Genomic DNA, 14,348 nt, shown 5'->3' with positions numbered 1-14,348 from the left:
CAGAGAGCACCCCTAGCTCTTAAAAGGGGCGGGGAAAGGTGGAAGGGTGTGTTGCTGATTGCCACCTTTGAAGCACTGGAGGTGGCCGACTTAAGCCCTGGCTGCCTGTGACTGTAGAGGTCACATACTTTGGGATCTCAGCCCAGTGGTTGCATTTCATGGGACATTGCCCTGTCTCTTCTCTAAAAGTAATACACCCTCAACCTGATGACATTATCTTAGTTACTTTCTTAAGAATGGAAGGGGCTGATGAGTAGCATGGAAGGAGTGATGGACTGGATATCAAGACACTGTATACTGACCTGTGGTGTGGAATGTTGTCACTCCTTAAGCCCTCAGTTTGCTCTTTGTATACAAAGTTTGCTTCTTTGTATACAAAGAAGAAACTGGACTAGGTTATCTCTGTCTCAGGGTGTTTATGATTCCAAACTCTGAAATTGGAATAAACTCACATTTGATTTGAAAAGAGCGTAATGTTTCTAAAGATTTCCGCTATGCGTGTTATTTCCAACGAAAGATCCTTCTTGAAGAATAGTACATGATCACCTTTACTTGAAAATGTCCTGTGTTCCCCAAATCTCATCAAGCAGGGGCCTACTCTTAAATGTTGGACAGAATTAGTTAGCCAGAGATCCTTTAGAATTCCAGGGAGATGTAATACAAAAGGGAGCTCTGTCTTCCAAGCATCGGTGAGTGAGGCTGAGATCTCTGGTATGCAGTATCAGAAGCAAAGCTGCCCATTATGTTTGCTTTCTGTGGGCCTGAGTACATGTATGTACATACAGTGTCTGCTCCTTGGGAAATAAAAGTACAGCCTTTCTGAACTTTCATGAGACTAGGAACAGAAGATAACCATTCTTTTATCTGGTAAAGTTGGGGCTTTGAAACGAGAACTTTTTCATTTTTATCACAATATGTAATTACTGTATATTTCAATGTACAGTAATATATAGCATATTTAATGGAGGAAATAAATTACTAGAATTATTAGCCATAATATCCTGCTTAGTGATTAGTACCTACAAATCCCCCTGCCCAGGAGAGGTGAATGATTAAGTAGATTTCTGCAAGAAGACAGGCAACAACACACACTATGTTAGGAGTCTTACTTTAGATAGAAATTTTGTCATTTATTTTTTCCTAAAGAATATGTGAAAACTGCTTTCTGTAGAGATGAGAGTGAATTAACCATTAGATTCACTCCTTTTGCTCAAACACATAAATAATAAAGAAAATGTAAAAAGAGGTAACCAGAAAACACAACTGGAACCCAAAACAAACATTCTAAGGCAAAAATAAAAAAGAAACTCAAAGCTATGAGCAGGGCTAATGCCCTGGGCGCATCCTGGTTCTCAACCTGGTCTTAAGTGTATTTTTCAGAGCTTCTGCTCCTTTGTGATAACAAAGACAATGCACATCTAGGCACTGAGTCAAAAGCCATCTAGCCCAGTTCTTGGTCATGAGGCTGTTTTTCCCTCTCTGCCTAGCCAGGATGTTTTGTATGTTTGGTTTGGTTTTCAGATTCCACATGTAAATGAGATCATGTAGTATTTGTCTTTCTCTGTTTGTTTCACTTATTTCGTTTAGAATAATACTTTTTTTTTTTTTTTTTTTTTGGTACACGGGCCTCTCACTGCTGTGGCCTCTCCCGTTGCGGAGCACATGCTCCGGACGCGCAGGCTCAGCGGCCATGGCTCATGCGCCCAGCCGCTCCGCGGCATGTGGGATCTTCCCAGACCGGGGCACGAACCCGTGTCCCCCGCATCGGCAGGCGGACTCTCAACCACTGCGCTACCAGGGAAGACCCTAGAATAATACTTTTTGATTCCATCCATGTTGTCACAAAATGCAAGATTTATTTTGTTTGTGGCTGAGTGATGTTCCGTTGTGTGTGTTTACATATATATATGAATGAATTAGTGTTTTTGTTTTCTTCGGGTAAATACCCAGAAGTGGAATTGCTCGATCATATGTCAGTCCTATTTTTAATTTTTTGAGGAAACTTTGTACCATTTATCATAGTGGCACACCAATTCTCAATCCCACCAACAGTGTATGAGGGTTCCCGTTTCTCCACATCCTTTCCAAAACTTGGTGTTTGTTGTTTTTTGATAATAGCCATTCTAACAGATGTGAGATCACTAATAATTAGTGATACTGAGCATCTTTTCATGTGTCTTTTGGCCTTCAAGATCCTTTTGGCCTTCAAGATCCTTAAGAAGACATTTGGCCTTCAAGATCCTTAAGAAGACATTTAAGAAGACATCCTTCTTGACCTTCAAGAAGGTCTTTTGGCCTTCAAGATCCTTAAGAAGACATTTGTATGTCTTCTTAAGAAAAATGTTCAGGTCATCTGCCTATTTTTTAATCAGGTTGTTTGTTTTTTTGATATTAAGTCGTATGAGTTCTTTGCATATTTTGTATATTAACTCCCTATCAAGTATCAGGTATATAGTTTGCAAATATCTCCTCCCATTTGATAGGCTGCCGTTTCATTTTGTTGGAAGTTTCCTTTGCTGTGCAAAGGCAGCTTAGTTTGATGTAGTCCCATTTGTTTATTTGTGCTTTTGTTTCCCTTGCCTGAGGTGACATATCCAAAAAAATATTGTTAAGACTGATGTCAAAGTGCATACTGCCTATGTTTTCTTCTAGGACTTTTATGGTTTCAGGTCTCACATTAAGTCTTTAGTCCATTTTGAGTTGTGTATGGATGAGAAATTAGCTCTGCTTGATTCGTTTGCATGCAGCCATCCAGTTTCCCCTGCACCATTTATTGAAGAGACTGTCTTTTCTCCATTGTATATTCTTGCTTCCCTTGTTGGAGATTAATTGACCGTATAAGTGTGAATTAATTTCTTTTTTTTTAACATCTTTATTAGAGTATAATTGCTTTACAATGGTGTGTTAGTTTCTGCCTTATAACAAAGTGAATCAGTTATACATATACATATAACCCCATATCTCTTCCCACTTGCATCTCCCTCCCTCCCACCCTCCTTATCCCACCCCGTTCAGTGGTCACAAAGCACCGAGCCGATCTCTCTGTGCTATGCGGCTGCTTCCCACTAGCTATCTATTTTACATTTGGTAGTGTATATATGTCCATGCCACTCTCTCACTTTGTCCCAGCTTACGCTTCCCCCTCCCCATATCCTCAAGTCCATTCTCTAGTAGCTCTGCGTCTTTATTCCCATCTTGCTCCTAGGTTCTTCATGACCTTTTTTTTTTTTTAGGTTCCATATATATGTGTTAGCATATGGTATTTGTTTTTCTCTTTCTGACTTCACTCAGTTATGAAAGACTCTAGGTCCATCCACCTCACTACAAGTAACTCAATTTCATTTCTTTTTATGGCTGAGTAATATTCCATTGTATACATGTGCCACATCTTCTTTATCCATTCATCTGTCGATGGACACTTAGGTTGCTTCCATGTCCTGGCTATTGTAAATAGAGCTGCAATGAACATTGTGGTACATCTATCTTTTTGAATTATAGTTTTCTCAGGGTATATGCCCAGTAGTGGGATTGCTGGGTCCTATGGTAGTTCTATTTTAGGTTTTTTAAGGAACCTCCATACTGTTCTCCGTAGTGGCTGTATCAATTTACATTCCCACCAACAGTGCAAGAGGGTTCCCTTTTCTCCACACCCACTCCAGCATTTCTTGTTTGTAGATTTTTTGATGATGGCCATTCTGACTGGTGTGAGATGATATCTCTGTAGTTTTGATTTGCATTTCTCTAATGATTAATGATGTTGAGAAGAATTTCAACATCACATAAAGAATTTTCATGTGTTTGTTGGCAACCTGTATATCTTCTTTGGAGAAATGTCTATTTAGGTCTTCTGCCCATTTTTGGACTGGGTTGTTTGTTTTTCTGATATTGAGCTGCAGGAGCTGCTTGTAAATTTTGGAGATTAATCCTTTGTCAGTTGCTTCATTTGCAAATATTTTCTCCCATTCTGAGGGTTGTCTTTTCGTCTTGTTTATGGTTTCCTTTGCTGTGCAAAAGTTTTTAAGTTTCATTAGGTTCCATTTGTTTCGTTTTGTTTTTATTTCCATTCCTCTAGGACGTGGATCGAAAAGGATCTTGCTGTGATTTATGTCATGGAGTGTTCTGCCTATGTTTTCCTCTAAGAGTTTAATAGTTTCTGGCCTTACATTTAGGTCTTTAATCCATTTTAATCCACCGTATCTCCAGTATCTAGAACAGTTACTGACCTATAGTGAGCACTTATATAGTTGTTGAATGAATGTAGTTTCCATTCTGAAATTTCTTTCTTTATTTCATCAATGAATTTACTCAGCCCAAAGCCAAAGGCCCTTTGTTATTTCCTATTAAATTAATTGCTCTATAGCAGTGATTCTCAAAGAGTGGTTCCCAGACAAGCAGCATCAGCATCACCTGGAAATATATTGCAAATGCAGATTCTCAGACCCCACCTCAGACCTACGGAATCAGACGCTCTTGGGGGCAAGACCAGCAATCTGTTTTCATAAATTCTCTAGGTGATTTTGATGCATGATAAAGTTTGAGAATCACTGCTCTATATATTATAGGAGTTGGCATTGTGAATTACTTTTTAAATATTACAGTCCCACTGTGATTTGTATTAAAGGCACATTGAATGCTAGAATTCTTTTTCTTTTTTTAGTGTGGACAATCTGGACGATATTGATCATACATTTTTCTAGAACTCCCACTTAAGCTTATTCAAGAACCGATTATGAAGACAACCTTTCATTATACTTCAAGAAATACGTTAATAAGAGAGTAAATGATGTAATTGATTCAATACCCTTTATAGTTTATTTGTGCTGGCAGGAGGTGACTACTGCTTGAGGGCTATGGGTTTTAACTTTTTCCTACTTTTTTTCCTACTCTTTGCTCTTTTTTTGTTTCAGTTCCTAAAACTTGAGAGGAAAATGGATTTGAGGGTAGAAGACAAGTCTGTCTTGGGATCAAGTTTGGGAAAAATTGAAGCTTTCATTGTTCTTTTAGTAGAGAGAATAATTAGGATCTTAGTGGTATTTCCATTTTTATATATTCATAATGGTCTTATCCCATATCCCTAATCTTTCAGACAGTTATCTAAAAAAGATCAAGGATTGTTATTCTTCTTTCTTAACTGATGTGCTTTGTAGATGTTTTTTGTTGGGTGTCATGCACTCTAGGGTTTATGAATTAAAGTTTGCTAAGTGTTACTGTGAAAGACTCTCCAAGCTTCATTGCCTAATCCAAATCTCTTAATTGGTGTGGAAAGTCAAATCAGCAAAATGATTGTCCTCAACATCATGAGATACTTGTTGGTCATGCTGTTTTATTTTATTTGGTTTAAGCTAGTGGTAGAATCCTTTCTTATGTATTTTTTTGAGAGGATAAGGAAAAATATTTTATTGTCATATGCTCATTTTTATGAAAAGAGGAAACGGACAAAGAAAGGGACATTTAAAAACATTGATCCCGAGGAAGGGAAAAATGAAACATGTCATTTATTGGAAGTTGAGGATAGTTTAAGGACAGCTAACTTTCTGCACAGTGTCTGCACTTCCATATCTAAATGTTTTCCTGCATGAATCCTCCTCTTAAATGTTAAGAATTGTTTTCTATAGGCTAAAAAAGTGAATCACACTGCTTTTTAAAACACCCACACACATATGCAAACACGAACAGAACTCTACCTTTCAGATCTCAGCATAAATCAACTGACTGACTTTGTCAATTACTTTGTCCCTTTGTCAGTTCCCAAGGATTTGAGAAAACGACACCAAATCCCAAATGAGAGGGAATAAAGGAGTTCATAAAAAAACTGAGATTCCTTCAACGACTCCATTTCAGCAGTCATTGATCTGGTGAGTGGAAAGATTACAATTTTATTACACATACACACACATACACACTGGTGGCGTGGATGTAACTTCCTTCAGGGCAGTGACATCATGGCAGAAACGTACTCCATTGCCCCCTACTTCGGGATCATAGCTGACTGGTGTTACTTGAGTTGTGGACAGTGCTGATGTCATGTGAGCCATGAGTGTGGAAAGAAACCTGGACTTAGAAACGTAACATCTGAGGTCAAGTTCCACCTTGACTCTTATCAGGTCTTCTACCTGGGGCTGCTCACACCTTTTTTGACCTTTCTGGCTTTTGTCTCTAAAACGGGCACGATACCACATGTCTTTCTTTCCTAGGGTTTCAGATGAAGTCATGAATGTGAACAATCTTTGTAAATGCTGTGCATGGTTCAAGAGGAAGATATTATTAGTGTTAGTATCACTATTAACAACTATAAGGCTTTTGAGAAATAGAACATGAAAATAGTGATGAAGGACAACCATGAAAGACATACACATCCTGAGTACAGAGAGAATTGGGCCAAACTGAGAGCATTTGAAGGAGCACTGAAAGATTGCTTGTCTCATCATTTATTTCTCACTTTCCCTAAGTGACATTCATGGCTCCTGGGAACCCACAGCTCCTTGTGGAGCTTCCTGAGTTAATCACAAAACAATGAGAAAACTTTGAATCTCTTTTTGGGTTGCCACATTACTTTCTCTTTCTCAAGACATTCCTATCCCTCTCTTAAAGACTGAATTATGCAGGGATGTTGAAACCTTGAACTCCCCCCAGTGAAGGGATGGGGAAAGAGGCTGCACACTGAAAAATGCAAGGCATCTGGAAAGAGTACCCAGAGGCTGTAATGTGCCCTGGTGACCAACTGGCTGCCTGTATCCTGTTCTCTCATTCTTTTATTCCCTCCAGACATCCTTGGTTTCTTTTCCAGCCCTGAGTAGTAATGACTTCTTCATCTGGCACAGCCACTGGAGAGGGAGAGTGAAGGCCTTCCCAGGCCATGGGGACCATGCCCTGCTTCTATTGGCCGGAAGAGATGATGGACGAGCAGCAGATGCTGCTGTCAGCCCAGCCCAATCGCTTAGCCTCTGGAGATTATTGATACACAGTAGAGGCTGGTCAGCTGTTCAATGGAAGAGTCGCAGGGTCAATATGGGTCCCAAATCCAGGAATATCGGAGTTCTTACATAGAATGCTAGTATCCAGAGAGCACCACCTCAGAACCTGAGACTAAGTATACCCCCCAAATGTGCACTCTCAGAAAAACAGCCAAATAAAATTCATCCAGGGTCCCTGAGAGGTCCTAGCACCCATTGGATGTTGCCTCTTTCTTGTCCCTCCTTATCACCTTACTTTATTTCCAGATTTAGTGACAGTGGCGTTCCGGAGACACACCTGACAGTGCTGCAAGCCCCACTCTGTGAAACACTCTCCACCGATTAGTGCTGACCCAGCATTAGGCTCCAGAATGCCTGTTCAAACCCTTTTCCTTTTGCCTAGTGTTCTCTCAGGAACTAAGGTTGGCCTGTTAATTGACAGTTTGCACACAAATCCCTGATATGCCTGCAGCACTAGTCCCTAGTTCGTGCCCTGTGTTTGTAAAGGGAAAAGGTGATGGTGCTGGACACTTTTTTTCTATGAACTAGACCTCCTAGATTCAGTTCACATGTAAGCGCTCAGCATGCCGGCCCTCTTTGTGGGCTCCTTAATGAACAGCTGAGTGGTCTCTGATGCATTTCAGTCAGTGATCTCTGTAGGGTAGAGGTGGAGCCTAGCACTGAGCAAGGCAGCAGCTGCTGCCTTCCATCACTCTCTCTGGCCAATAGAAAGAGTGAAGGACCTGCCCGTAGGCAGGATAGGCTGACTGCTGACTGACAAATGAAGGATCATTACTCAGGCTTGTAAGAGAAACCCGGCAATGTCATGATGGGAAGTATGACTCTGACAGTGGACCTTTGCTCCAGTGCTCCTTTGATAGGTCAAATACTTTTCAGATTCAGAAATATTATGTATGTTTACAATGTCTCATTGATAGTAATTCCTTATTATCAGATTGTATGGTTTAGGGTCAGGATGTTATTTTGGGAAAAATGACATAGCTCCTAGGGCTACCTAAATATATCCTTAATGTTGAAGACTTGAGATAGGAAACATAAGTTATTACAAAGTAAGCCTGACTGGCAAAGTAGTACAGAATTAACTGACACTTCAATGGATTACAAATAGGTTAAAGCAAAGTACAGAATTAACTGACACTTCAATGGATTACAAATAGGTTAAAGCAAATATTTTTTAAAACGGCACAGAAATAAAACATTTAATTTTTTCTTTCTAGCAGTGACCTCTCTGGTATTCATCTTTCCTGGAATAAACTCATATTCTGGGTATGAGTTTGCCTTTCCTGCTCCTGGGACCTCAGCTAGCCCCACTATCCGTAACGACAGCACCCTCTCCCTGGGATAGCGCAAAGTCAGTGACTTGTAGGTGGGATGTATAGTGCCTCATGCCTTTGCTGAGTAAGGTCTTGTTGTGAAGGCATCACAGTTTAACTTCTCTCTCTGCCCTATCCTGCCTCCTTCCTTTCCCTTCCCTTCTCTTTCCATCAACAGGTATTGATCTCCATATCAGAATCTGCTTCTTCTTCTTGAGGAACCCAATAAATGACAAGGAAAGAGTTTTTAGAAGTTAAAATATGAAATTCCTGAAGTGGAAAGAATGAAATAGAAAGGCTGATAGATAATGTCCAGAAAATTTCCCAGAACTTAGAACAGCTAGATGAGATGTGAGAAAAAAAATCTGATGTTCCTCCAGAAGGAGTTTTGAAAAAGGGAACAGAGAAAAAAAAAGTAATAAAAAAAAAAACTAGAAAAAAATTCCCAGACTTAAAGGGCACAAGTCTTCAGATTGAAAGCATTCCACTGAGTATTCAGCTAGATGGATGGAATAAAGATTCACCTTTAGACATATCATCATTCAGTTTTAAAACATTGAAAATAAAGAGAAATAAAAACAAGGAAGGTTTAACTACCACTTATAGGGAGTAAGTCTGGGGAGTAGGGGAGGAGGGTATAGAAGTCTTCTATTTTTCATTTAATATCACTCATATACTACTTGCAGGAATTACTTTATGACAAACATACAAACTAGTAAATAAAATCTTCTTAGTCTTTGATTCTGTGTAATTTAATTTTCTAAGAAGTTACAGCTGATTTTGAGTTCAGGCTCCAGGTAAAACTCTGCATTTGAACCCTGACTCCCCTGTTTTCTTCTAGTGTGAGCTTGGACAGTTTACTTAACCTCTCTACGTCACCCATCCCCTGTAAAATGGGGATAACAGTAGAACCTACCTTATAGACTTTTGTGAAAATTAAATGAATATGCATAAAGCTATATGCATAAAGCATTTAGCTCAGGGTCAGGCACATAGTAAGAAATCAGTGAACATTAGCTGTTATTATTTTATGAAAATAAACAAATATACAGATAAATTTATATACAAGATGTTTATTACAGTATATTTTGATAATAAAAACCTGAAACAACTCAAATGTCTAACAATAGGCAAATGTTTAACTGTTATGTTGTATTTATAACATGACAGCCAGTTGTTAAGAAAAGTCTTGTTTCCTAAGAATATTTATTTTTATATATATATTTTTTGCGGTACGCGGGCCTCTCACTGCTGTGGCCTCTCCCGTTGTGGAGCACAGGCTCCGGACGCGCAGGCTCAGCGGCCATGGCTCAGGGGCTCAGCTGCTCCGCGGCATGTGGGATCTTCCCGGACTGGGGCACGAACCCGTGTCCCCTGCATCGGCAGGCGGACCCTCAGCCACTGCACCACCAGGGAAGCCCCTAAGAATATTTATTGACATGAAAAACACTGATTATATAACTTAAGTGAAAGACAGGCATGAAACTACCTATATCTGCATACAATACACACACACACACACACACACACACACACACACACACATATACAGATATTCCAATTTTGTAAAAGAAAAATTCTAGGTGTATAGTAAAAGCCTGGAAGAAAATAACTAAAATGCTAATGGTGGTTGTCTCTTTAGGTGATGGGATTACAGGTAATGTTTACTGTCTTCTTCATGGAGCTCCCACCATGGTGGGAGGGGAGGTCATTTGTCTCGTTTGAGGAGAGTACCTCCCTAAGGTGGAGGCTCACCCACGCAGCCTGTGGTCACCTCTCGAATGCTGCCAGAGCCCTGCTGCTGTCAACCGTGTCTGTGTCTCAGGGAAGCACCTGAGAGCTGAGAGGCAGGAGGAGAATGGGCAGAGTGGGAAGGATGGCGACTGACTCCCTTCAGGGCCCTGACAGATCAGCAGGCATAATTATGATCCCCTGAGCTTTGGGATCCAGTATGTAAGGAAATGATCTCGAGAGAGATTCCACAGGTTTGGTGAACAATGAGTTAGGAGAAGGGAGTAGAGGGTATGCACCTAGATGAGTGGCTTAAGGGTCCGATTATTTCCCACAACCTCCCGTCCTCCTTTCAAAAGGTCAACCAGGTGTCCTTTGGCTCCGCTTCGTCCTTCAGATCCTTGTGCGGCCCAGCCCTCCTCCCTGCACAGGACACACACACACACGTCTTTCAGTGCTGCCCTCTCCTTCCAGCCCACGCTTGCCAGTCCTCCTTTAATCTCCCCCCTTCCAGCACCCTGCACACCCAGTGCCCCACACATTCCATTGTGTCAGGACTCAGCTCCCAGGGCTCTTTCATCATTGGAAGACCTGACAGTTGTTGCTAAGCAGAGTATACAGGGCACAACTGTAGCAACTGTTTAACTCAAGCTAATTCACGGTATTTCTCAGTTTGCCTGGATTATCACTGGGGAAGCAATGACTTCCCAGTTTACTACAAAAGCTGCTGTACCTTGATGACCTGTTATGCAAATGATATTTATGTTCTATGACTTGAACTTTACTCAAACCCCAGGAAGCGAACATTTATTAAGTTTATATTACTTGCAGCATAGTGATGAGTTCTGCAGGAAAATAAGAAGTCACAAAAGAAAATAGATGACATTGAACCTGGGTTGGATAGCAAGACCACATTTTTGGATCGGGACAGACTGGCACTTATGTGCTTGCTTTTTATTCCACTTAATCAAGTGACTTGGAGTAAATTGTGTATGCCTGCACAAGGTCTGAACTCTAACCCATGGGGGTCACTTGAAATTAAAGAGAACTAACATCAGATTCTGGCTCCACCTTGTGCTAGTGCCGTGATAGGTGGCCAATGGCTTCACTTTTCTGAGTCTCAATTTCCTCATCTGTAAAATGGAGGTGATAGCAGTCACTGTGAAAGTAAATGAGGCCATGTATGTAAAGGGGCTTCTAGGCGTGTGCCTATGAGGTCATCGCTCAGCAAATATGGGTGCCCCTCCCCCCCCACCGATAAATGGCTGTTCTATGGACTTGAGTGTAAAGTCAAACTATGTTTTAATCCTGAAAAATGGCTAAGATAGTCGATATTCGTTTCTTAAGGAATAATGACTACTACGAGGATTGGTACAATGGGAAATGGAATGATCATTTGGAACTTTCTGTTCTAAAATAATTTCTGACTTAAACTGAATGTCATTGGTTGTGAAGAGCTGGCCCAAGACCTGATGAAATAACTCAATGGGCCTCATTCTCCTGGTTTTTACATATATGATGAAATATAATATAGCCCAACATTATCAGATTCTGAGATCTTATTAGCTAAATGGATGGGAACTATCAAGCCTGGTGTCTTTGTCATAGTCGACGAACATTTTTGTTGAACAACAAAGGCATAGTGATTTTCAGACTGGAGGCTGTGACTGATTCCATGTGTGCAGCCCAGGGATGTTCACTGTGGGAAGGTTCTCACCTGCTCTGTGGTAGGTAATAGAAGAGCGCTTTAAACATCCTTCTCTTGTGGCTGACAGGCTGTTGACATTTATTGTGTGCTGCCTGGGTGCTAATCACCTCACTCATTTACATGCTTATCGCTTTCATTTCTCCCAACCATGCCTTCCCATGGACTATTTCTGAACCAAATGAGGGCAGTGTCTCCACAGCATGGAAAATTCACACATTTCCCATGGCCCTTTGGGCAAGTTTACAATCAGTGACACAAGGGGGAAAGTTAGGTGGGGTACCAGCTTAGGAGATAAAACAGGAAAATCTAAACCAAACTAAATCAAACTTGAACACAGTGAGACCATGACTAGAGAATGAGTAAGGAAAGGAAAGGAGTACTTACAGGATACCAGCTATGTGTTTGGCACTATGCACACGTGGCCTTGAAAGAATCTTCTGCAGTGTTTTCCCGTATAGACCTCAGTCCTCTTTATGGCATAGGATCTTTTGAAATACACCTGAAATAAACATGGACAAGCTGGAGAACTTTGGAGGGTGTAGGATAGGGAAGGGAAAATGTTAAGGGAATCTTTGACTGTTTCCTCTCCCTGAAGTTTTGTGTAGATCTGTCACCATATTCTGGGGTGTCCTCCTTGAGCTTAGAAGAAGTGATGCCTGATGGGGAGAGCATGAGCTCAGGGCTTAATGGTGGCTCTGCTCCACTTACTGTATGACTTTGGGAAACTAGACTCTGAGGGTTTCAGCAGCCTCAGGTACAAAATGGGGATAATATGTACCTCAGAGGGTTATTTGAGTATTAGAAATAATGTTTGTAAACTGTCTAGCACATATTTAGTACTCAAGATACTATGGCTATGACTTGCATCTGTTATTGTCCCTAAATCCAGTGCCCCAAAATCACTTGCTTAAGTTATATAAATTTTTTAGTTGACCTACTAGTATTGTTACCTGATTCGACATCAGAGTGATCTTTGTAAAGTACAAATTTAATATCCCTTTCATACTTCAAAATCTTGAGTGCCTAAATCTTTATTTATTTATTTATTTTTTTGCCGTACGCGGGCCTCTCACTGTTGTGGCATCTCCCGCCGCGGAGCACAGGCTCTAGACGCGTAGGCTCAGCGGCCATGGCTCAGGGGCCCAGCCGCTCCGCAGCATGTGGGATCTTCCCGGACCAGGGCACGAACCCGTGTCCCCTGCATCAGCAGGCGGACCCTCAAACACTGTGCCACCAGGGAAGCCCGTCCCCATACTATTTGAGAAGTTTCTCTATCCTTCTTCGCATTCTCCACCCCCAAGGCACGCTTCTCAGGCAAGTGGTTTATGCAGTCACACAGGGCCTTGCTTTCAAAAGGGACTCCATCCTAAGGCTCCATCCTAAGGCTCTGGTATGGATTTCTTGAAATTCTTGATGATTTTATCTTTGAACTTGTGTTTTGTGAGCTACCACACAAGCAACAATAGAACATGGGCATAAGCAGCACTGACATATTAGACTGTAGCTTACACGAGCATGAGCTCAGCTCTGCTGCAGCTAATGTCTGAGCCACTGGCCTGGCCCCCTGGCATGTACCTGGGACAGTCTGGGGTGCCATGGGTCCCCAAGGGGGCATCCATGGTTAGAACCTGGACCCAAATTGGCAGTGGTCATGGCAGCAGTAGAAGCCAAAGCTGCAGCAGTGGCGGCAATGATGGCCCTGGGAGAGAGATGTTGTATGGGGTCAATACCTGCACGGTGGTGGGAGATGGGCTTCTTGTCCATCCCTGGAGCCCATCCCTGTGCATTTGCAGAGATATGAACTCTCCAGACTGAGGGCAGGGTCAGGAACTCTGGCGATGGGACAGTAAACTTTGTCAGTAAATTATTACAAAGTCAAAACGTACACACAGATATTGCAATAAAAAGTATCAGGGAGTTATTAGAATTTTTCAAGAAGTTTTGAATTTCTGGTTTTGAAAACTGCTGCAACATTACAAAGCAAATATCCATAGGCTTAGAAACGGAAATTAAATTTAAGGATGATCACATTTGACAGAAAAGAATGCTATTTTCATATGACACTTCACATGAACCATTAAAAGGAGACAATTACAAAAGTAAGTTTTCCTTGTAATTGAAGGCACAGAGATGGAATGCATAAACAGGTATTTTGAATTATATGCAAATCACGAAGCTACTTTTAGCTTCTTATATAACCTCCACAAGTTTTAGGAAATGTCATAGGAAACGTTAAAATGTCGTTGTATAAATTTACATTTAAAATTAAATTCAGATCTACATGAAATTGATTTGTAGAAAAAGCCAAATCTTTTAAAAAAAATGTTCTGAAAGAGTTATCAGCTCTAGATGTACTAAAATTTATATTATAAAATAATTTATCAGAAATGTTTCTCAGTGTTGTCACTGCCTAGAGAACAATTCCAGTAAATTTGCATCAGCAGAAAGACCACTAGAAATTATCAAAAAGTATTTGTGATCTTGTGTTAGCAACTGTCATTGCTTTTAATAATATTGTTTGGAAATTTAGTTCCTAAGAGTACAAATTCTTTTTTCGTTTTAAGTGAATTTGTAGAAAAATGAGCCAGAAACTAAGATATCACATTAGTAAATACTGTTATT

General features: G+C 40.7%; 1 long non-coding RNA gene across 1 annotated transcript in view; it reads left to right on the top strand.

Annotated features, from left to right (window-relative positions):
- Positions 1 to 5,786: 5,786 nt before the first annotated feature.
- Positions 5,787 to 14,348, top strand: part of LOC307195416 — a 152,987-nt gene continuing 144,425 nt past the window's right edge. Inside the window, exon 1 of the long non-coding RNA XR_013830832.1 lies at positions 5,787 to 5,855. This is a non-coding gene — a long non-coding RNA (uncharacterized lncRNA). The remainder of the gene's footprint in view (positions 5,856 to 14,348) is intronic.

The sequence above is a fragment of the Stenella coeruleoalba genome, assembly GCF_951394435.1.
Source record: "Stenella coeruleoalba genome assembly, chromosome: 12".
Lineage (NCBI taxonomy): Eukaryota > Metazoa > Chordata > Mammalia > Artiodactyla > Delphinidae > Stenella > Stenella coeruleoalba.
Note: the sequence above shows the minus strand (reverse complement) of the source record. Positions and strands in the feature narration are given on the sequence as shown.